Raw genomic sequence first — 23639 nt, 5'->3', positions numbered from 1 at the left:
CGCTGGTAACCATGCTACACAATATTACCCGATGTGTACCATGGTTACCAGCGTACCCCGCCCCCCGCACGCACAGGAGCCCACACCAGCGTACGCCGGCAACCCCAGCAATGTGAGGGTATGTGTCGGCAGGGTTGCCGGCGTACGCTGGTGTGGGCTCCCGGGGGTACAGCACTCACCTGGGAGTCGGGGCTCCGTGTCGGTTCGGGGAATGCGTGCGGGGGGCGGGGCCAGGGCGAGCGTGCAATGCGTGAGGGGGTGGGGCGTGGCCGAGTTGTCAATGAGTGCAGGGGGCCGGGGTGAGAGGCCAATCCGTGTGGGGGGCGGAGCCTGGGTGAGCGGCCAATCCGTGCGGGGGGCGGAGCCAAAGCGAGGTGAGCGGTCAATGAGACGCTTGTCACGGTAACGACAGAATTTTGTAGCAAGACAGACGGACAGACAGACAGAATAAGGCTATATATATATATATATATATATATATATATATATATATATATATATATATATATATATATACACATACAGTGCCTACAAGTAGAATTCAACCTCCTGCAGATTTAGCAGGTTTACACATTTGGAATAACTTGGCATTGTGACATTTGGACTGTAGATCAGCCTGGAAGTGTGAAATGCACTGCAGCAAAAAAGAATGTTATTTCTTTTTTTTTTTTTTTTTTTTTTTTAAATTGTGAAAAGTTTATTCAGAGGGTCATTTATTATTCAACCCCTCAAACCACCAGAATTCTGTTTGGTTCCCCTAAAGTATTAAGAAGTATTTCAGGCACAAAGAACAATGAGCTTCACATGTTTAGATTAATTGTCTCTTTTTCCAGCCTTTTCTGACTAATTAAGACCCTCCCCAAACTTGTGAACAGCACTCATACTTGGTCAACATGGGAAAGACAAAAGGAGCATTCCAAGGCCATCAGAGACAAGATCGTGGAGGGTCACAAGGCTGGCAAGGGGTACAAAACCCTTTCCAAGGAGTTGGGCCTACCTGTCTCCACTGTTGGGGGCATCATCCAGAAGTGGAAGGCTTATGGAACTACTGTTAGCCTTCCACGGCCTGGACAGCCTTTGAAAGTTTCCACACGTGCCGAGGCCAGGCTTGTCCGAAGAGTCAAGGCTAACCCAAGGACAACAAGAAAGGAGCTCCGGAAAGATCTCATGGCAGTGGGGACATTGGTTTCAGTCAATAACATAAGTAACGTACTCCACCGCAATGGTCTCCGTTCCAGACGAGCCCTGTAAAGTACCTTTACTTTCAAAGCGTCATGTCAAGGCTCGTCTACAGTTTGCTCATGATCACTTGGAGGACTCTGAGACAGACTGGTTCAAGGTTCTCTGGTCTGATGAGACCAAGATCGAGATCTTTGGTGCCAACCACACACGTGACGTTTGGAGACTGGATGGCACTGCATACGACCCCAAGAATACCATCCCTACAGTCAAGCATGGTGGTGGCAGCATCATGCTGTGGGGCTGTTTCTCAGCCAAGGGGCCTGGCCATCTGGTCCGCATCCATGGGAAGATGGATAGCACGACCTACCTGGAGTTTTTGGCCAAGAACCTCCGCTCCTCCATCAAGGATCTTAAGATGGATCGTCATTTCATCTTCCAACAAGACAACGACCCAAAGCACACAGCCAAGAAAACCAAGGCCTGGTTCAAGAGGGAGAAAATCAAGGTGTTGCAGTGGCCTAGTCAGTCTCCTGACCTTAACCCAATTGAAAACTTGTGGAAGGAGCTCAAGATTAAAGTCCACATGAGACACCCAAAGAGCCTAGATAACTTGGAGAAGATCTGCATGGAGGAGTGGGCCAAGATAACTCCAGAGACCTGTGCCGGCCTGATCAGGTCTTATAAAAGACGATTATTAGCTGTAATTGCAAACAAGGGTTATTCCACAAAATATTAAACCTAGGGGTTGAATAATAATTGACCCACACTTTTATGTTGAAATGAAAATTTATTAAAATTTAACTGAGCAACATACATACATACACATTATATATATATATATATATATATATATATATATATATATATATATATATATATATATATATATATATACACACATACATATACACCATGTGAGTACATGGTTGCCAGAGGACTGGGGAGGCTGCATTATACAAGGAGGCCTGGAGAGGCTGGCTGCTATATTAAACATGGAGGCCTGGGAGGCTTGCTGCATTATTATACATGGAGGCCTGGAGAGGCTGGCTGATATATTATACATGGATGCCTGGAGAGGCTGGCTGCTATATTAAACATGGAGGCCTGGGAAGGCTTGCTGCTATATTATACATGGAGGACTGGGGAGGCTGGATGCATTATTATACATGGAGGACTGGCAAGGCTGGCTGCATTATTATACATGGACACCTGGGGAGGCTGGCTGCATTATTATACATGGAAGCCGGGGAGGCTGGCTGCATTATTATACATGGGGGTCTGGGGAGGCTGGATGCATTATTATACATGGAGGACTGGCGAGGCTGGCTGCATTATTACACATGGAAGCCGGGGAGGCTGGCTGCATTATTATACATGGAGGCCTGGGGAGGCTGGCTGAATTATTATACATGGAGGACTGGGGAGGCTCGCTGCATTGGCCTGGCAGGTTGCATAATACAAAATGAAGGACACCTTATACATGGAATATAGGGGTGCATTATTATTATTATTATTTATTTATAGAGCACCACTGATTCCATGGTGCTGTACATGAGAAGGGGGTTACATACAGAACACATATACAAGTTACAATAGATAGACTAGTACAGAGAGAAGAGGGCCCTGCCCTTGCAGGCTTACAATCTAAAGGATTTTGGGGAGGAGACAGTAGGTGGGGTAGGGGTCGGGCGGCAGCTCCGCACCGTGGTGGGGCGGCAGCTCCGCACGGTGGTGGGGCGGCAGCTCCGCACGGTGGTGGGGCGGCAGCTCCGCACGGTGGTGAGGCGGCAGCTCCGCACGGTGGTGAGGCGGCAGCTCCGCACGGTGGTGGGGCAGTGGGGTCATTGAAGGTTATAGGCATTTCTGAACAGGTGAGTTTTCAGGTTCCGTTTGAAGTTTGCAAGTGTAGTAGATAGTCTGACGTCTTGAGGCAGCGAGTTCCAGGAGACTGGGGATGCTCGGGAAAAGAGTTGGAGGCGGTTGCATGAGGAGCGAATGAGAGAGGAGGAGAGAAGGAGATCTTGGGAGGACCGGAGATTACGTTTTGGAGTGTAGCGAGAGATTAGTTCAGAGATATACAGAGGAGACAGGTTATGGATGGCTTTGTAAGTCAGTGTTAGTAGTTTGAATTGGATACGATGGAAGATTGGGAGCCAGTGAAACAACTTGCAGAGAGGAGAAGCAGGGTGGTATTGAGGCGAGAGGTGGATCAGTCGGGCAGCAGAATTAAGGATGGACTGGAGAGGGGCGAGCGTGTTAGCAGGGAGACCACAGGAGGATGTTGCAGTAGTCGAGGCGGGAGATTATGAGAGCATGCACTAGCATTTTTGTAGATTGAGAATTGAGGAAAGGACGGATTCTGGAAATATTTTTGAGTTGAACACTGCTAGAGGTAGTGAGGGATTGAATGTGTGGTATGAAGGACATGGCAGAGTCAAAGGTCACTCCGAGGCACCGAACTTTGGGTGCTGGGGAGAGCGTGATGTTATTTATTGTAATAAGTAGATCAGGTAGAGCGTGTAGGTGAGATGGAGGAAAGATGATCAGTTCAGTTTTGGCCACATTGAGCTTTAAGAAGCGAAAGGAGAAGAAGGAAGATATAGCAGATAGGCACTCTGGGATTCTGGACAGCAGAGAAGTGACATCTGGACCAGAGAGGTAGATCTGAGTGTCATCGGCATATAGGTGGTACTGGAAGCCGTGGAACTTTATGAGTTGTTCCAGGCCAAATGTATAGATGGAAAAAAGTAAGGGTCCCAGGACAGAGCCTTGAGGGACACCAACAGAGAGAGGACGGGATGAAGAGGTTGTGTGGGAGTGGGAGACACTAAAAGTGTGGTTGGAGAGGTATGAAGAGATCCAAGAGAGGGCAAGGTCTCTGACACCAAGGGAAGAGAGGATCTGTAGTAGGAGGGAGTGGTCAACAGTGTCAAAAGCTGAGGATAAGTCTAGAAGTAGGAATATAGAGAAGTGCTTGTTGGCTTTGGCAGTAAGTAAGCCATTTGTGATTTTAGTCAGGGTAGTTTCAGTGGAATGATGTGGATGGAAGCCGGACTGTAGATTGTAAAAGTGAGAGTTAGAGGAGAGGTGGGAGGAAATTTCAGCATGGACATGCTGTTCCAGGAGTTTTGAGGCGAATGGGAGTAGTTATATGGGGCGATAGCTGGCAGCAGAGGTTGGGTCAAGGGAAGGTTTCTTTAGGATGGGTGTGACTGTTGCATGTTTAAAGGCAGAAGGGAAGGTACCAGTTGTTAAAGATAGGTTGAAGAGATGGGTTAAGGCTGGAATGAGGATAGCGGTGAGGTTGGGGAGGAGGCGGGATGGGATGGGATCAAGCGCGCAGGTGGTGAGGTGCGCTTTTGAGAGAAGATGTGCAAGCTCTCGTTCGGTGATAGTGGAGAGGAAGTTTATGGGGGAAGAGCAGTGGTCTGTTATATGAAGGGGTTGTGGTGGTTGAGCAGAAAAGACTTGTTTGGTTTGGTCGATCTTTTCTTTGAAATATGTGGCAAATTCTTCTGCGGAAATGAGGGAGGTTGGAGGGGGCAGCGGTGGGCGAAGGAGGGAGTTGAAAGTATTGAATAACTGGGGTTGTGTGTTAAAGAGGATATGAGGTTTCTGAAGTATTCCTGTTTAGCAGAGGTGAGGGCCAAGCGAAATGTGTGAATTGGATTTTTAAATGTGGTGAAGTCTTCCTGGGAGTGCGTTTTCTTCCAGCGCCGCTCTGCAGCTTTTTAGTGAGGCTGTTGTGCCAGGGTTGTCTATTGATTTGTCTCACTCTGCCATGCACAAGAGGAGCAACTGAATCAATAGCTGATGTGAAAGTGGCGTTGTAGAAAGTGGTGGCACTGTTTGTGTCGTGGACTGAAGATATGGAGGACAGTGGTAGGATAGAGTCAGAAAGGGTGTGTATGTTGACGTTTGCGAGGTTTCTGCGAGGGTGTGGTACGCGCTGGACAGGGGGGGGCAGGTGAGGAGGACAGGGCTGAAAAGGTCAGCAGATGGTGGTCAGATAAGGGGAGAGGGAAGGTTGTGAGGTTAGATAGAGAGCAGAGACGGGTGAAGATAAGGTCTAATGTGTGTCCATCTTTATGGGTGGCAGAGGTGGACCACTGAGTTAGACCAAAAGATGAAGCAAGGGAGAGGAGTTTGGAGGCTGCTGGAGTAGTATGGGGCTGAATAATATAATATGAAGTTTTATGGGGTTGTGTTATAATACATATAGAACTATGGGGGTGCATTATAAAACATAGAAGACTATGTGGTGCAGTATAATATATGGAGAACTATGGGGTGCAGTATAATATATGGAGAACTATGGGGTGAATTATAATACATGGAGAACTATGAAAAATTCATTATAATAATTGGAGGGCTATGAGGGCTACTTTATACATGGAGGACTATAGGGCTGCATTACAATATATGGAGGACTATGTGGTGCAGTATAATAAATGGAGAACTATGGGGTGAATTATAATATATGGAGAACTATGGGGTGAATTATAATATGTGGAGAACTATGAGGTGAATTATAATATGTGGAGAACTATGGGGTGAATTATAATATACTAGAAGGTGGCCCGATTCTACGCATCGTGTATTCTAGAATTTACGTATTGTGTAGTTCATGTATAATTTTTGTTATATATATATATATATATATATAGATGTTGTTGTGTGTAGTTACCAAGTGTTTGTGTAGGGCGCTGTACATGTTCTGGGTGTTGTCTGGGTGTGGCGGGGGGTGAGAGCGGTGTTGTATGTGTGTTGCGTTGTTTGTGGAGCGCTGTGTGTCTGTCGCGTTGTGTGTGTGTGTGTTGCGCGGTTTGTGTGGGTGTGGTGTGTTTTGGGGGGAGGTATGTTTTGTGCAATGTGTGTGTTGTGCGGTATGTGCGTATATTTATGTATGCCGCGGTGTTTGTGTGTTGGGTGTTGTGTGTGTGCAGCGTTGTCTGTGTGTGTGGGTGTCTGTGTATGGCGGTGTTTGTGGTTCCCAGTGTGTGTGTGGTGTGTTGTGTGTGTGTGTGTTGGGGGGAGGTGTGCACCTCCCATCGTGCTCCATCCCCCATGCTGCGCACCCCCCATCGTGCCCCATCCCCCATGCTGCCCACCCCCCTATCGTGCTCCATCCCCTATGCTGCGCATTCCCCATCGTGCTCCATCCCCCATGCTGCGCACCCCCCATCGTGCTCCATCCCCCATGCTGCGCACCCCCCATCGTGCTCCAACCCCCATGCTGCGCACTCCCCATCGTGCTCCATCCTCCATGCTGCGCACTCCCCATCATGCTCCATCCCCCATGCTGCGCACTCCCCATAGTGCTCTATCCTCCATGCTGCGCACTCCCCATCATGCTCCATCCCCCATGCTGCGCACTCCCCATCGTGCTACATCCCCCATGCTGCGCACTCCCCATCGTGCTACATCCGCCATGCTGCGCACCCCCATCGTGCTCCATCCACCATGCTGCGCACTCCTCATCGTGCTACATCCCCCATGCTGCGCACTCCCCATCGTGCTACATCCTCCATGCTGCGCACTCCCCATCGTGCTACATCCCCCATGCTGCGCACCCCCCATCGTGCTACATCCCCCATCGTGCTACATCCCCCATGCTGCGCACTCCCCATCGTGCTACATCCCCCATCGTGCTACATCCCCCATCGTGCTACATCCCCCATCGTGCTACATCCCCCATGCTGCGCACTCCCCATCGTGCTACATCCCCCATGCTGCGCACCCGCCATCGTGCTACATCCCCCATGCTGCGCACCTCCCATCGTGCTACATCCCCCATGCTGCGCACCCCCCATCGTGCTACATCCCCCATAGTGCTACATCCCCCATGCTATAATAGTTCTCCTATTATACTCAGAGAGGAGTATAATAGGAGGACTATAATAGGAGGAGTAGTCCTGAGGGGAGAGGAGTATAATGCCGGCTCCCTGCACATGTGTACCGGGAGCCGGTGTACGCTGGTAACTATGATACAGATCTGGTAACTAAGGGACCTTAGTTACCCGATGTGTATAATGGTTACCAGCGTTCACGGGCTCCGTCAAGATCCCAGCATCGCAAGGTTATGTCTGGCGCTGCTGGGATCGTGACGGAGCCGGTGTACACTGGTAACTATGATACACATCGGGTAACTAAGGGACCTTAGTTACCCGATGTGTATAATGGTTACCAGCGTTCACGGGCTCCGTCAAGATCCCAGCATCGCAAGCTTATGTCTAGCGCTGCTGGGATCGTGATGGAGCCGGTGTACACTGGTAACTATGATACACATCGGGTAACCAAGGGACCTTAGTTACCCGATGTGTATAATGGTTACCAGCGTTCACGGGCTCCGTCAAGATCCCAGCATCGCAAGGTTATGTCTGGCGCTGCTGGGATCGTGACGGAGCCGGTGTACACTGGTAACTATGATACACATGGGGTAACTAAGGGACCTTAGTTACCCGATGTGTATAATGGTTACCAGCGTTCACGGGCTCCGTAAAGATCCCAGCATCGCAAGGTTATGTCTAGCGCTGCTGGGATCGTGATGGAGCCGGTGTACACTGGTAACTATGATACACATCGGGTAACCAAGGGACCTTAGTTACCCGATGTGTATAATGGTTACCAGCGTTCACCGGCTCCGTCACGATCCCAGCAGCGCAAGTTTATGTCTGTCGAGGCGTGCGGAGGGCCGGGGCGAGCAGCCAATCCATGCGGAGGGCGGGGCCAGGCCGAGGCGAGCGACCAATCCGTGGGGGACGGAGCCGAGGCGAGCAGCCAATCCGTGCGGGGGGGCGGGGCCATGGCGAGCCCAGCGGCCAATCAGCTTTGTGTCACCGTAAGGACACAATTTTGGAGCAAGACAGACAGAATAAGGCAATTATATATATAGATGGAGAACTATGGGGTGAATTATAATATGTGGAAAACTATGAGAAATTCATTATAATAATTGGAGGGCTGTGAGGGCTACTTTATACATGGAGGACTATGGGGGTGAATCATAATATATGGAGGACTATGTGGTGCAGTGTAATATATGGATGACTATGGGGTGAATTATAATACATGGAGAACTATGGGAAATGCATTATAATACATGGAGGACTATGGAGGTGTATTCTAATATATGAAGGCTTATGTGAGACCCTTTATACTATTTGGAAGACTATGTGGGTGCCATTATTGTATTTGGAGAATTATATACAAGGGGGGACAATAATACAATCAGGGGATGGGAACGTTTTGTGCTGAGGGAAAAAGGCTCTTTCCCTCAGCACCCAGCTTTCCCATGCTCTGATATGGGAAAGCTGGGTACTGAGGGAAAGATGTGTAGCAGAGCATTGGGAAGCTGGGTGCCGAGTACAAGATGGATATTAGAACATAGGAAAGCTGGGTGCTGATAGAGGGATTTCAGATCATGAGAAATGTGGGTGCTATGGGTAAGAGCCAAGTGTCAGCGTCATTATCCTGTACGCCGAGTGTCAGCGTCATTATCCCGTACCCCAAGTGTCGGTGTACGTGGAGGGGGGGCCCAGGTCTGAACCAGGGCCCAGCAAACTCTAGTTACGCCACTGGACCGGAGCATGTGACCCGGAAGTTGCAACGCTGCCATTGTACTTTATACACTGTACTAGCGTGAGGCGAATCCGGCAACCCGGCGATTCACACATCAGTTTTTTGCCATCAGGCACAATCCGACAAAAACCTGAAAAAACGGATCTGTCGTCTGTTGCCGCCAGATCCATTTTTTTTCCCCATAGACTTTTATTAGCACCGGAATGTGCCGGATGGCCTTCCGTTCCATCTGGCTTTTGCCGGATCCGGCAAAATTTGCTTGTCCGGCGACTGGATGGAACGCTGATAGCTACTGGTTGTATATATTAGGGAGGACATAAGAATGTATTGTCTCCTGGTGGTATATATTTCAGAGGACATCACAATCTGGGTTTCTGGCCTGTGGTATAGGTTAATGAGGACATCAGAATGTATGGGCTACTGGTCAATGTCATATTAGCGTGGACATATGTATGGGCTCCTGGTGGTATATATTAATGAGGACATTAGAATGTATGGGCTCCTGGTCATATACTCTATATTAGTGAGGACATCAGAATGTATGGGCTCTGGATAGATATATACAGTTAAAACCAGAAGTTTACATACACTATCTAAACAGACACATATGCATGTTTTTCTCACTATCAGACATGACATCAGACTTAATCTTTCCCATTTAAAGGTCAATTAGAATGACCAAAATGAGATATTTGCCAAATGCAGGAATAATGAGAGAGCGAGAATGTTTTAGAGGGAACCTGTCAGGTGCAATATGCACCCAGGACCACGAGCAGTTTTGGGTGCATAGTAGTAATCCCTGCCTAACTGTCCCTGTATATACTAGCATAGATAAAGGGATCTTTAGAAAAAGTAATTCTAAAGATCTTTTATCTTATGCTAATGAGGCGGGGACTAGTCCCGAGGGCGTTTCTCCCCTTAGCTAGTCGGCCCACATACGGCTAGTCGGCCCCCTGTGGGCGTACTAACATGTTGATGAATACTCAGCGACGTCGCATGATCTGGAGTACCAGAGTAGTGATGGGCGAACCGGAATTGTAAAGTTTGGGGTCCATACCGAACACAGAGTGTTCATGCACACGATCCCGAACACAAGTTTTCCTGGGAAGCTTGTGTTACAGTTCGGGTCCAAAGGCTTTAAAAAAAAAAAGCACAGTATACTTACAGGTCCCGCGACGCGTCCTGCAGACTCTGTCTCCTGTCCGCTTCTGCTTCCGCGTCCGATCATTGCTGTGCCCCCGGGTAACCACCACTGACTAAAGGACCTTCCATGACGTCATAGCCATGTGACCAGTCTGCTGTGAGTGTTGTACATACATTGGCTTACAGACTGGTCACATGGCTATGACGTCATGGAAAGTCCTGTTAACTTCCGGGGGTATTCATTGCACTGCTCGTCACTCGGCTGTTTTCAGCCGTGTTTGCGGTGACGTCAGGGTTCACCCGAGTCCATGGCTCATGGGTTCGATTGAACTTTGACTATCACTGTGTGAGTCTAACATTGCATCACACTCTCCCGACAGGAGTGGGTCGGCTGCATGTATTTCCATGCAGCTGAGGCGCACCTGTGAGAGTTTTGGGTCGTGCTGGGAGATGCAATGCGAGTTTTGCACGAGTCATACGCATATGTATGTCCCCTTCCTGGGATCCTCGGGTTAGATTTGTGTGCCGCAAAAAGTAAATAAAAAAAATAAGAATTATTCTTACCGTTAATTCGGTTTCTAAGAACCTTCCATGACAGCATAGGAGGTTGTCTCTCCACGTCCTAATTGGGACAGTAAGCATAAGAGAGGTTAAAAAGAGCCTCCCACCTCCCATAGCCAGTGTCTTACAAAGAACCCATAGCATATGAGAAGTATAAACACATCCAGGAATATCGAGGATTAGGGAGGGAATTACGTGCTGTCGTGGAAGGTTCCTAGAAACCGAATCAACGGTAAGAATAATTCTTATTTCTCTAGTCCTTTCCACGACAGCATAGGAGGAATACCAACGAATTGATACCTAGGGGGGACCACAGCCTGCAGGACTTTCCTGCCAAAAGCCAAATCCCTGTTGGAATTCAGGTCCAGACGATAATGCTTCGTGAAAGTATGGAGGGAAGACCATGTAGCTGCCTTGCAGATCTGCTCGGGAGAAGCCCCTGCCCGTTCAGTCCAGGAGACAGAGGTAGCTCTGGTGGAGTGTGCCATAAATCCGGTAGGTGGTGACAGATGCTGGTTGAGGTAGGCTTCTCTAATGGCTCGCACAATCCAGTTGGCGATGATGCGCTTAGCCACCTTCTGCCCTTATTCCGACCAAAGGGCTGGATAAATAAGTTGTGATCAATACGCCAAGGTGCTAGAAGGTCTAGGTAGTGTAACACCGTTCTGCGAACATCCAAAGAATGGAATGCTTCCTCCCCTGGAGTCTAAGGATGCTAACAGACGGAAGGAAGGACAATGGATTGAGATCGATGAAAATCCGAAACCACCTTGGGAAGGATCCAGCTGAAAGACAATGCTGTCATCTCTGACGGTTAGGTAAGGCTCCCGCATGGACAATGCTTGAAGTTCCACGACTCTCCGAGCAGAGGTAATTGCCATGAGAAAGGCAGTATTGTGAGAGAACGGATGCCAAAGGAAGACAGAGGTTCAAAAGACGACTGAGAAAATCCGGTAAAGACCACATTGAGATCCCAGGATGGTGTCAGGACCCTATTAGCAGACACCATGAATCGGCGGATCCAGCGTTGATCCACCAGATTCGTATCGAAGATTGCACTGAGTGCTGAGACCTGCACCTGTACGAGTATTTGAGCAATGTTAGGTAGGAGCGGATCAGGAGGACGAGAACCCCACCAGGAGGAAAATTTAATTAAGATTTTATTGTAAATGCGATTAGTCACTGGTTTACGGTTCTTCTGTAGAGTAGCTACAACCCTGTCATAAAGTCCCTGGGCCCTCTGTGCCTGGGCCTCAGAAGCCAGGCAGCCAACTTGAGTTTCTGAGGATCTGGATGGAATATCGGACTCTGAGCCAGTAAACTGGGGTCTGGACCCAGGAGAACCGGTCCGTCGATTCTGAGAGTCAGGATCAGGCTGAACCAACTCCTCCGTGGCCACAGAGGAGCTACCAGGATAGTTGTGACTCCGTCTTCTCTGATCTTCCGCAGGGTCCGTGCCAGAAGAGGAATAGGCGGAAAGGCGTGGTCGAGACGAAAGGACCAACTGTGGCAGACGGCGTCCACCCCCAACGCGTTGTCCTGAGGGCTCAGGGAGAAAAATGTTGCGACCTTGCGATTTCCCTCTAAAGCAAAGAGGTCTATCTCTGGAGTACCCCACCTGGCCACCAGAGAGCAGAACACCGCTTGGTCCAGACTCCACTCTCCTGGATGAACATACTGACGACTCAGGAAGTCTGCTTGAAGGTTCAGGGACTCCTTTAGATGGACTTAAGAAAGTGACAGCAGGGATTGTTCTGCCCAGAGGAAAATCCGGGAGGACACGGACTTCATGGCGCCTAATCTTGTACTGTCCTGATAGCGGAGATGTGCTACCGTGGTGACATTGTCGGAGTAGACTAGAACGTGAGTGTCCCAGACGAGATCCTGAGCAGCCAGGAGGGCTTCTCTGACCGCCCTGAGTTCCTGGTAGTTGGAAGATTGGGAGCTGACATAAGGACTCCAGACCCTTTGAAACGATGTGTTGGCAACCATAGCCCCCCACCCCCTTTGTCGGAGTCTAACAGTAACCCGAGAAACTGTCAAGTGGAGGAGGGTTGCAGCTGAGACTTCTTGAGATTGTGGATGCAGCCCAAGGACTGAAAAATGTGCAACGACCTCTCCACATGGCTCCTGAGGGTCTGAGCGGAGAGAGCAATGAGAAGGAAGTCATCCAAATATGGAACTAGACAGACACCTTGCAATCAAATGAAGGCAACTACCTCTGCCATGATCTTTGAAAGGATTCTTGGAGCCGAGGAGATCCCGAAGGGAAGTACGTTGAACTGAAAATGAAGCACGTTCCCCTCGTGCAGAATCGTACATTTGAGGTACTGCCTGTGACGAGGATAGATGGGCACATGGAATTAGGCGTCTTTCAGGTCTACTGAGGCCATCTGGTGGTGTAGACCTATCAATGGAATAGCAGATTTCATGGACTCCATCTTGAAACGCCGGTATCGGACCCGTTGGTTGAGATGTTTCAGATTGATGATAATCCGGACGTCTCCAGACGTTTTTTTGACTATGAAGAGACGGGAGTAGTGGCCCACCCCTTCTTCCTGACTTGGGACTGGGGAAACGACCCTGGAATGCATTAACTCCTGTATCTTCGAGTACAGGAGATCCTGAGAACCCTGTGATGACAGGGCTGTGACTCGGAGGCCTGGTTGAGGGGGGTGTGGAGACACGGGGCTCAGTGGGTGCTCTCGTTCTCTGGCCCAGCCGCCTTTAGAAAGACAGCGTGGCTCAGGGCTCATCCCAACTGAACGCACGACCTCCTTAACCATGGGCGGAACACTACTCAGACAACACAGGGTGAGGGAACCACAATAATTAGACTTTATTGGATCCCCACAATATTAACGGCACATAACACATAACCAGCAAAACACACAAATGTAACAGGCAACAAAGTATCATCCTTCCGCTGGCTCACCAGGGATTTAGAATGGCCATGCCTCAGAGGTTCCAGGGCTAATTACTCCAATCCAGCAGCACCCCGCTTTCGGCGGGCACCCACCGTGACTGGAATAACGCCAGATTTAGGAAGCTAACAGAGAACAATAGAAGAAAATCGGGTTTTTATCAGCCGCGCCAATGATCACTTCTCAGGTACTCAGATTAATGGATCTTTAATTGTGCACAGGTCTACGCATTTCTGGAGTCTCAGCTCCCTTCCTCAGGACCATCAGGCATAAGAACACATCAAAGATTTAGGAACCAGGCTGAGGTCTGCAAAGTCTGTACCAGGTGACCGAATTTTCCCAACCTGGGTTTCCTCCTTAACTAGTCTCTGGTATGATGATATAATCCTGGCAGCCGGAGTCGAAATCCCTAGACTGTGGATATGGTCTCCAATCGGAACCGAAGTCCCTAGATTGAAGCCACAAGGTATCCTGATCCTCTAGCCAGCTCCTAAGAGCTTAGACTGGATCATGCACAAACATCAACAACAACCTGGTGACTTAAAGAAATCCCTTTTATAGCCACAGCCTTCCATTTGGATACACTGCGTCCTCATCGGATTGGTTGGACAAGATTGCTTCTCCCATTGGATGAATTTCAAGCTGCATGGATAATGTTCGTTTAAATGATGTGGGTAGAAAGACTGAGGATATTTACATGGGGTCTGCAAGTCACCGACTAGACAATGGCTACTAAGGAAATCACTTTAGCAATACACAACTACATTACAATGATTACTGGAAGGGTCTGGAGAAACAATAGCTAAGCAAACATGAGGTAATACACAAAAAAACAATACGTCTGGCTGAATGTTAAGAAACTTTAACCCATGAGAGTTCATGTCGTCACAGGGGGGTGATGAATTCTATTAATAGACCCTCTCATACGATCTTCAGGACCCACTGGCAGGTGGTGATGGTCCGCCATTGGGGAAGGAAGGCTGAGAGTCGTCCCCCCACGCATACCGAGTCACTGTTTGTCATGCTGAGAATATTGTTGATGGGAAGGGATGAGAATATTTCTCCCTCTTCTCTTAGGGAAGCTCCACCGACCTGACTTCACTTTGCCCTTGGGCTGGGAGGCCTGAGGTACCGAGGATCGAAAGGACCGTTTCCTGGGGGGGTTTTGATCTGGAAGGGCCTTACGATCAGTTGCCTTTTCCAGAATGTCATCCAGAGCAGGCCCAAATACTAAGTCACCCTTAAACGGAAGAGAGCAAAGTTTCATCTTAGAAGTGGAGTCCCCACTCCAAGCTTTAAGCCACAAAGCCTGTCTAGCAGAGTTAAATAAGACTGAGGCCCTGGCTGCCAGGCGGACCGACTCTACCGAAGTATCCGCCAAAAAACTGGTAGCCTTCCTAAGCAAGGGAAGGGATTCCAGTAACTCATCCCTAGGAGTACCCTGGGAAATATGAGCCTCCAACTGGTCGAGCCACCTAACGAAGGACCGGAAGACACAAGTGGATGCAATGTTGGCCTGAATGGTAGAAGACAACACCTCCCAGGATCTTTTCATGAGGCTCTCGACTTTCCGATCCATGTGATCCCTAAGCTGGGAAGTATCCTCAAAGGGGAGCGCCGTTTTCTTAGCGACCCTGGCCACCTGCACATCCACCATTGGGACCTCCCAATGCAAATCAGAAGACTCTAGGGGAAATCTGCATCTGGGGTCGCCCCTGAATCGTTTCTCAGGAAATTCCCATTCCTGAGAGATAAGATCCAGAATATTGGCATGGACAGGACACCCTATCTGTTTAGTGGATTTCAAGCCAGCGAACATTTCATTTTGAACAGAAGGAAGGACCTGCTCATCTTCTAACCCCATAGTGCTCCTAACTGCTCCAATAAGATCTCCCAAATCCTCTGAAGAGAAAAGGAAAGACTAGTCAGTCCTCCCAGAGGAGGAACCTTAATCAGGACCATCCGAGGCGGAATCAGGGGCATCCTCATGATCAGACGGGGCTGCCTGGAATTTCCTCTTTTTAGAGGGGGACTAGCAGCAGGGAGGGAGGCTAGTGAGGCCTGAATCTCCTGGCGGCCAGAGGCTCAAGGAGGACGCCGGCAGGGGAGCTACACAGCCTACATCGCCCCAGAAGGGCTCCGGTAGGCTGGAGCAGCGGTCCCTCACAACGTGAGGGAAGCAGTAGAAGGATGAGCGACGAAGGTCCGACCGGCTAAGGTAGGAGGTGAAAAAAATGTAAGCTGTAGTTCACCGGCCACCACAGCATAGGAGAAAAAAGAAAAACCTCTCCATGCCCCATGGGGACAGGAAAGACACTGACTATGGGAGGTGGGAGGTTCCTTTTAACCTCTCTGTGCTTCCTGTCCCAATTTGGGCGTGGAGAGACAACCTCCTATGCTGTAGTGGAAGGGACTAGAGAAAAAGACATTTTAGTTACTCATCATGCCCGAGCTCCTATATCGCGGGGCATCAAGCCGGAGCCGCAATGCATTTCAGCTGGATGTGTGCCCTCTGAAGCACATCCAACTGAAGCAAGACAGGTACTGGGGTCGGCGTGCCCCTGCAATCGTCCCGCTGCTTTCTTTAGCTCACGGAGCACTTACCTCTCCCCACCAGGTGCCACGCCCTCACTACCTCCGCAGCTCTGCATTGCCTGCAGCAGTGAGATGAGGTCACAGAGTGATGACCTCATCATGCTGCTGCACGCTGGGCTGCTGGATGACGCGCTGGTGCCCTGAACAACTGACCCTGCCCTTCAGCACATGGGTAATTTGCATGTGATGCCCCTTCATGTGTAGTGGCTGAAGCAACGCGGTCGGAGCTATGTGCTGCGGCTGTGACTGGGACCCGGCCCAGGGCTTAATAAAGCTAAATAATTACCCTGGGCCTCCCGTGTTATCGGGCTCCATACACCAGTCATGGATGTCATGTCCTGATGGCGGCCCTGCACAGGAACAAGAATCTACTTAGCATCCATCTGAATTGACAACCATTGTAAGTGCAGTAGAGCAGAGACCAACCCAGCCCCTGAACCGGAGGTCACTGATGATCTTTCAGGGAGAGGCAGTCTTCGGTAATGATCAGAGCCTCTGCTCCCAATGACGACTTATTTGAATATCCCAGCATGCACTGAGAATCTCAAATGAAGTGTCATCAAAAAAGGAAGTAGTATAAAAATAAAGGCGTTTGAAAGGACACCACACTCGGCATCACCTCAATCTGCCCATAATATCCTGCCCTATATCATATCCTTCACTACTTCATGTACTGCCCCAAATCATATCCTTTCCTGCTTCATGTTCTGCCCTACATCATATACTGCCCACATCATGTTCTGCTCTACATCATACACTGCTCCACATCATGTTCTGCCCTACATCATACACTGCTCCACATCATGTTCTTCCCTACATCATACACTGCTCTACAGCATGTTCTGCCCTACATCATACACTGCTCCACATGATGTTCTGCCCTACATCATACACTGCTCTACATCATGTTCTTCCCTACATCATCTACTGCCCACATCATATACTGCCCACATGTTCTGCCCTACATCATACACTGCTCCACATCATGTCCTGCCCTACATCATACACTGCTCCACATCATGTCCTGCCCTACATCATACACTGCTCCACATCATGTTCTGCCCTACATCATACACTGCTCCACATCATATTTTGCCCTGCATCATACACAGCTCCACATCATGTTCTGCCCTACATCATACACTGCTCCACATAATGTCCTGCCCTACATCATACACTGCTCCACATCATGTCCTGCCCTACATCATACACTGCGCCACATCATGTCCTGCCCTACATCATACACTGCGCCACATCATGTCCTGCCGTACATTATACACTGCTCCACGTCATGTTCTGCTCCACATCATGTTCTGACCTACATCATACACGGTCCTACATCATGTTCTGCTCTACATCATACACTGCTCCACATCATGTTCTGCACTATATCATACACTGCTCCACATCATGTTCTGCACTACATCATACACTGCTCCACATCATGTTCTGCACTACATCATACACTGCTCCACATCATGTTCTGCTCTACATCATACACTGCTCCACATCATGTTCTGCTCTACATCATACACTGCTCCACATCATGTTCTGCTCTATATCCTATACTGCCCACATCATGTTCTGCCCTATATCCTATACTGCTCCACATCATGTTCTGCCCTACATCATACACTGCTCCACATCATGTTCTGCCCTACATCATACACTGCTCCACATCACGTTCTGCCCTACATCATACACTGCTCCACATCATGTTCTGCCCTACATCATACACTGCTCCACATCAGGGGCATCCTCATGATCGGACGGGGCTGCCTGGAGTTTCCTCTTTTTAGAGGGGGACCAGCAGCAGGGAGGGAGGCTAGTGAGGCCTGAATCTCCTGGCGGCCAGAGGCTCAAGGAGGACGCCGGCAGGGGAGCTACACAGCCTGCATCTCCCCAGAAGGGCTCCGGTAGGCTGGAGCAGCGGTCCCTCACAACGTGAGGGAAGCAGTAGAAGGATGAGCGACGAAGGCCCGACCGGCTAAGGTAAGAGGGGAAAAAAATGTAAGCTGTAGTTCGCCGGCCACCACAGCATAGGAGTAAAAAGAAAAACCTCTCCATGCCCCATGGGGACAGGAAAGACACTGACTATGGGAGGTGGGAGGTTCCTTTTAACCTCTCTGTGCTTCCTGTCTCAATTTGGGCGTGGAGAGACAACCTCCTACGCTGTAGTGGAAGGGACTAGAGAAAAAGACATTTTAGTTACTCCTTATGCCCGAGCTCCTATATCGCCGGGCATCAATCCTGAGCCGCAATGCATTTCAGCTAGATGTGTGCCCTCTGAAGCACATCCAGCTGAAGTAAGGCAGGTACTGGGGTCGGCGTGCCCCTGCAATCGTCCCGCTGCTTTCTTTAGCTCATGGAGCACTTACCGCTACCCACCAGGTGCCGCACCCTCACTACCTCCACAGTTCTGCGTTGCCTGCAGCAGTGAGATGAGGTCACAGAGTGATAACCTCATCACGCTCCGGCACGCTGGGCTGCTGGATGACGCGCTGGTGCCCTGAACCACTGACCCTGCCCTTCAGCACATGGGTAATTTGCATGTGATGCCCCTTCATGTGTAGTAGCTGAAGCGACACGGTCGGAGCTATGTGCTGCGGCTGTGACTGGGACCCGGCCCAGGACTTAAGCTAAATAATTACCTTGGGCCTCCCGCGTTATGTCCTGCCCTACATCATAGACTGCTCCACATCATGTGCTGCCCTACATCATACACTGCTCCACATCATGTTCTGCCCTACATCATACACTGCTCCACATCATGTTCTGCCCTACATCATACACTGCTCCACATCATGCCCTGCCCTACATCATACACTGCTCGACATCATATACTGCCCACATCATGTTCTGCCCTACATCATACACTGCTCCACATCATATACTGCCCACATCATGTTCTGCCCTACATCATACATTGCTCCACATCATGTTCTGCCCTACATCATACATAGCTCCACATCATGTTCTGCCCTACATCATACATTGCTCCACATCATGTTCTGCCCTACATCATACATTGCTCCACATCATGTTCTGCCCTACATCATACACTGCTCCACATTATGTCCTGCCCTACATCATACACTGCTCCACATCATGTTCTGCCCTACATCATACACTGCTCCACATCATGTTCTGCCCTACATCATACACTGCTCCACATCATGTTCTGCCCTACATCATACACTGCTCCACATCATGTTCTGCCCTACATCATACACTGCTCCACATCATGTCCTGCCCTACATCATACACTGCTCCACATCATGTTCTGCCCTACATCATACACTGCTCCACATCATGTTCTTCCCTACATCATACACTGCTCCACATCATGTTCTGCCCTACATCATACACTGCTCCACATCATGTCCTGCCCTACCTCATACACTGCTCCACAACATGTTCTGCCCTACATCATACACTGCTCTACAGCATGTTCTGCCCTACATCATACACTGCTCCACATGATGTTCTGCCCTACATCATACACTGCTCTACACCATGTTCTTCGCTACATCATCTACTGCCCACATCATATACTGCCCACATGTTCTGCCCTACATCATACACTGCTCCACATCATGTCCTGCCCTACATCATACACTGCTCCACATCATGTCCTGCCCTACATCATACACTGCTCCACATCATGTTCTGCCCTACATCATACACTGCTCCACATCATATTCTGCCCTGCATCATACACTGCTCCACATCATGTTCTGCCCTACATCATACACTGCTCCACATCATACACTGCTCCACATCATGTTCTGCCCTACATCATACATTGCTCCACATCATGTTCTGCTCTACATCATACACTGCTCCACATCATGTCCTGCCCTACATCATACACTGCTCCACATCATACACTGCTCCACATCATGTTCTGCCCTACATCATACATTGCTCCACATCATGTTCTGCTCTACATCATACACTGCTCCACATCATGTTCTGCCCTACATCATACACTGCTCCACATCATGTCCTGCCCTACATCATACACTGCTCCCCATCATGTCCTGCCCTACATCATACACTGCTCCACATCATGTCCTGCCCTACATCATACACTGCGCCACATCATGTCCTGCCCTACATTATACACTGCTCCACGCCATGTTCTGCTCCACATCATGTTCTGACCTACATCATACACTGTCCTACATCATATACTGCTCCACATCATACACTGCTCCACATCATACACTGCTCCACATCATGTTCTGCCCTACATCACACTGCTCCACATCATGTTCTGCCCTACATCATACACTGCTCCACATCATGTTCTGCCCTACATCATACACTGCTCCACATCATGTTCTGCCCTACATCATACACTGCTCCACATCATGTTCTGCCCTACATCATACACTGCTCCACATCATGTTCTGCCCTACATCATACACTGCTCCACATCATGTTCTGCCCTACATCATACACTGCTCCACATCATACACTGCTCATTATGTTCTGCCCTACATCATACACTGCTCCACATCATGTTCTGCCCTACATCATACACTGCTCCACATCATACACTGCTCATTATGTTCTGCCCTACATCATACACTGCTCCACATCATGTTCTGCCCTACATCATACACTGCTCCACATCATACACTGCTCCACATCATGTTCTGCCCTACATCATACACTGCTCCACATCATGTCCTCCCCTGTTCTGCACCTTGCACTGCCTCACAGTTAACTGTGGTCCTGGTGTTTCTCCTATACTCGCTCCTGGGGACAGTACAGCTTTCACAGACCGATCATAATCACACCGCACTAAGAGAAGCTGCACTCACCGACTCGTCACTTCACCTTTATATGCAGAGTTTATCCACAACACGGTAGTATCTAGAAGATAATTTTTTTTTTGTTGAGCCTAGAATGTATGGGCATCTTCCAGGTTAGTGGGCTTTACCAGCTTGGTGGGCGTGGCGATATTTTCTCCTGTCCACTATAATGATGCAAGTGGGGGCTTCGCCCCGCTACACCCCCTTCCCGCCTGGGTCTCACCTTCTATTATAAATAACTCCATGACCACGTGGACTTACAAAAATAATGTCTGTTCTGTCTGAAAACATCGGTCTGCGTTTTGAACACGCCCCTATCACGTGATACCTGGAAGGAGCCCTTACATTCTAGCATCTAACTTTGATTTTTCTTTTGTAAGCAAAGATGTCACCGGAGGAGGCGGGGCCTCTTTCAGTCCAGTACGGATGACATGGTTGAACTGATAGTGAATGTATGAGCTTCTGGCTGCAGCACTCACATTCTTCCCGGCTCATTGGTGTAGACATCAACGTGTCTGGTCTGCTCATATATATTCGTGAGGACGTTACAATCAACGTATAGGCTCTTAACCCCTTCACGACCGGCCGATTTTTCGCTTTCCGTTTTTTTTTTCGCCATTCTTTTTCTGAGAGACGTAACTTTTTTATTTTTCGGTCAATATGGTAATGTGAGGGCTCATTTTTTGCGTAACGAGCTGTACTTTTAAATGAAACCATCAGTTTTACCATATAGTGTACTAGAAAACGGCAAAAAAATTCCAAATGCTGAAAAATTGCAAAAAAGTGCGATAGCGCTATGGTTTTTGAGATATTTTATTCACTGTGTTCACTATATGGTAAAACTGATGTGTGGGTGTGATGCCTCAGGTCAGTGCGAGTTCGTAGACACCAAACATGTATAGGTTTACTTTTATATAAGGGGTTAAAAAAAATCGGAAGTTTGTCCGAAAAAAGTGGCGCACGTTTTACGCCATATTCCATGACCCGTAGCGTTCTCATTTTTCGGGATCTATGGCTCAATGAGGGCTTATTTTTTGCAACTCGAGCTGATGTTTTTAACGGTTCCATTTTTGCGCAGATGCTACGTTTTGATCGCCTCTTATTGCATGTTGCGCAAAAGTTATTGCGACAAAAAGACATCGTTTTGGCGTTTGGAATTTTTTGCCGCTACGCCGTATACTGATCAGATTAATTGATTTTATATTTTGATAGATCGGGCGTTTCTGAACACGGCGATACCAAATGTGTGTATATTTTTTTATTTTTTAACCCTTTAATTTTCAATGGGGCGAAGGGGGGTGATTTGAACTTTTAGGTTTTTTTGTTTTTTTTTCATTTTTTTAAAACTTTTTTTTAACTTTTTTTATTTTACTAGTTCCCCTAGGGGGCTATTGCGATCAGCATTCCGATCGCTCTGCAGTATCTGCTGATCACAGCTACAAGGCTGTAAACAGCAGATACGCTCTCTTTCTCTTTTGCTGTGCCGCTGGCACAGCGAAAGTGAAACCAAGTCAGGTGTAGTACAGGAGTCATCACATGACCCTGTGCTACTATGACAACTATTGGGAGTCACGTGATCGCGTCACGTGACTTCCGGTATCGGGCGGTAAGTAAAACATTACCGCAATCGCGCTTATAATGGCGCTGTCACGTATTGACAGCGCCATATAAGGGGTTAATAGGCACGAGCAGATAACGATTCTGCTCGTGCCTAGCAGGCACACATCTCAGCTGTGAAAATCAGCTGAGATGTGCGCCGATCGCGGCATGCTGCCGCCGGCAGACCGCGGGCAGTAACATTATGACATTTAGGACGTAATTTTACTGCCTGCGGTCGTTAAGGGGTTAAGTATATATTAGTGATTACATCAGAATATATGGGCTGCTGGTAGTTATACATTACTGAACGCATTAGACTGTATAGTTTCACACATCAGGCTTTTTGCCGGATTCGGCGCACGCCAATATAATGTATACAGTACAATGGCAGCGTGACAAGCGCCGGTCACATGCTGTCATGTGACCGGAGCAGGGGCGTAACTACCGCGGTCGCAGGGGTCGCCACTGCTACTGGGCCTGGGAGGTTAGAGGCCCGGCGGCCGCCCGGCAGATCAGCAGCCAGCTCCTTTCAGTGAGAAAGGAGCTGCGCTGATGTGTCACAGACCACGCGGCCGCTATATGACCCGACACCGGGCCCCCCTGCCTGGTGCCAGCGGCTGTGGCGGCTCCCCCGTCACCGCACACAGTAATAATGAATCATAGAGCAGCCAGTGCCGCGCTATGCATCATCATTCTCCCCCTATGCCTGCGCGGTGACGTCACTCCCGTGCGACTGCTGTGCTGAGTGCACAGGGCGTAGGACGAGAGGACGCCAACCGGAGCATCGGGAGAACGAGGAGAGGGGAGGATAAGCAACGGTGAGGACAGAGCAGCTGTGGGGGAACAAGGAGAGCGGTGAGGACAGCAGCAGTGGAACGAGGTAACGTGAAGAGAGAGGGTGAGTACTTTTATATATATATATATATATATGTATATATATATATATATATATATATATATATATATATATATATATAAAAACATATATACAGTGCCTACAAGTAGTCTTCAACCCCCTGCAGATTTAGCATGTTTGATAAGATGCAAATAAGTTAGAGCCTGCAAACTTCAAACAAGAGCAGGATTTATTAACATATGCATAAATCTTACAAACCAACAAGTTATGTTGCTCAGTTAAATTTTAATAAATTTTCAACATAAAAGTGTGGGTTAATTATTATTCAACCCCTTGGTTTAATATTTTGTGGAATAACCCTTGTTTGCAATTACA

General features: G+C 48.7%; 1 protein-coding gene across 1 annotated transcript in view; it reads right to left on the bottom strand.

Moving 5' to 3' along the window:
- ISOC2 (isochorismatase domain containing 2) overlaps nt 1-21090 on the bottom strand; it is a 447375-nt gene extending 426285 nt beyond the window's left edge. The window contains exon 1 of the mRNA XM_075329341.1: nt 21071-21090. The gene's annotated coding sequence lies outside the window, so the exon portion shown is untranslated. The remainder of the gene's footprint in view (nt 1-21070) is intronic.
- Between the last annotated feature and the right edge of the window lie 2549 nt (nt 21091-23639).

The sequence above is a fragment of the Anomaloglossus baeobatrachus genome, chromosome 11 (genome assembly GCF_048569485.1).
Source record: "Anomaloglossus baeobatrachus isolate aAnoBae1 chromosome 11, aAnoBae1.hap1, whole genome shotgun sequence".
Taxonomy (NCBI): Eukaryota; Metazoa; Chordata; class Amphibia; order Anura; family Aromobatidae; genus Anomaloglossus; species Anomaloglossus baeobatrachus.
This window is presented reverse-complemented; position numbering and strand designations above follow the sequence as displayed.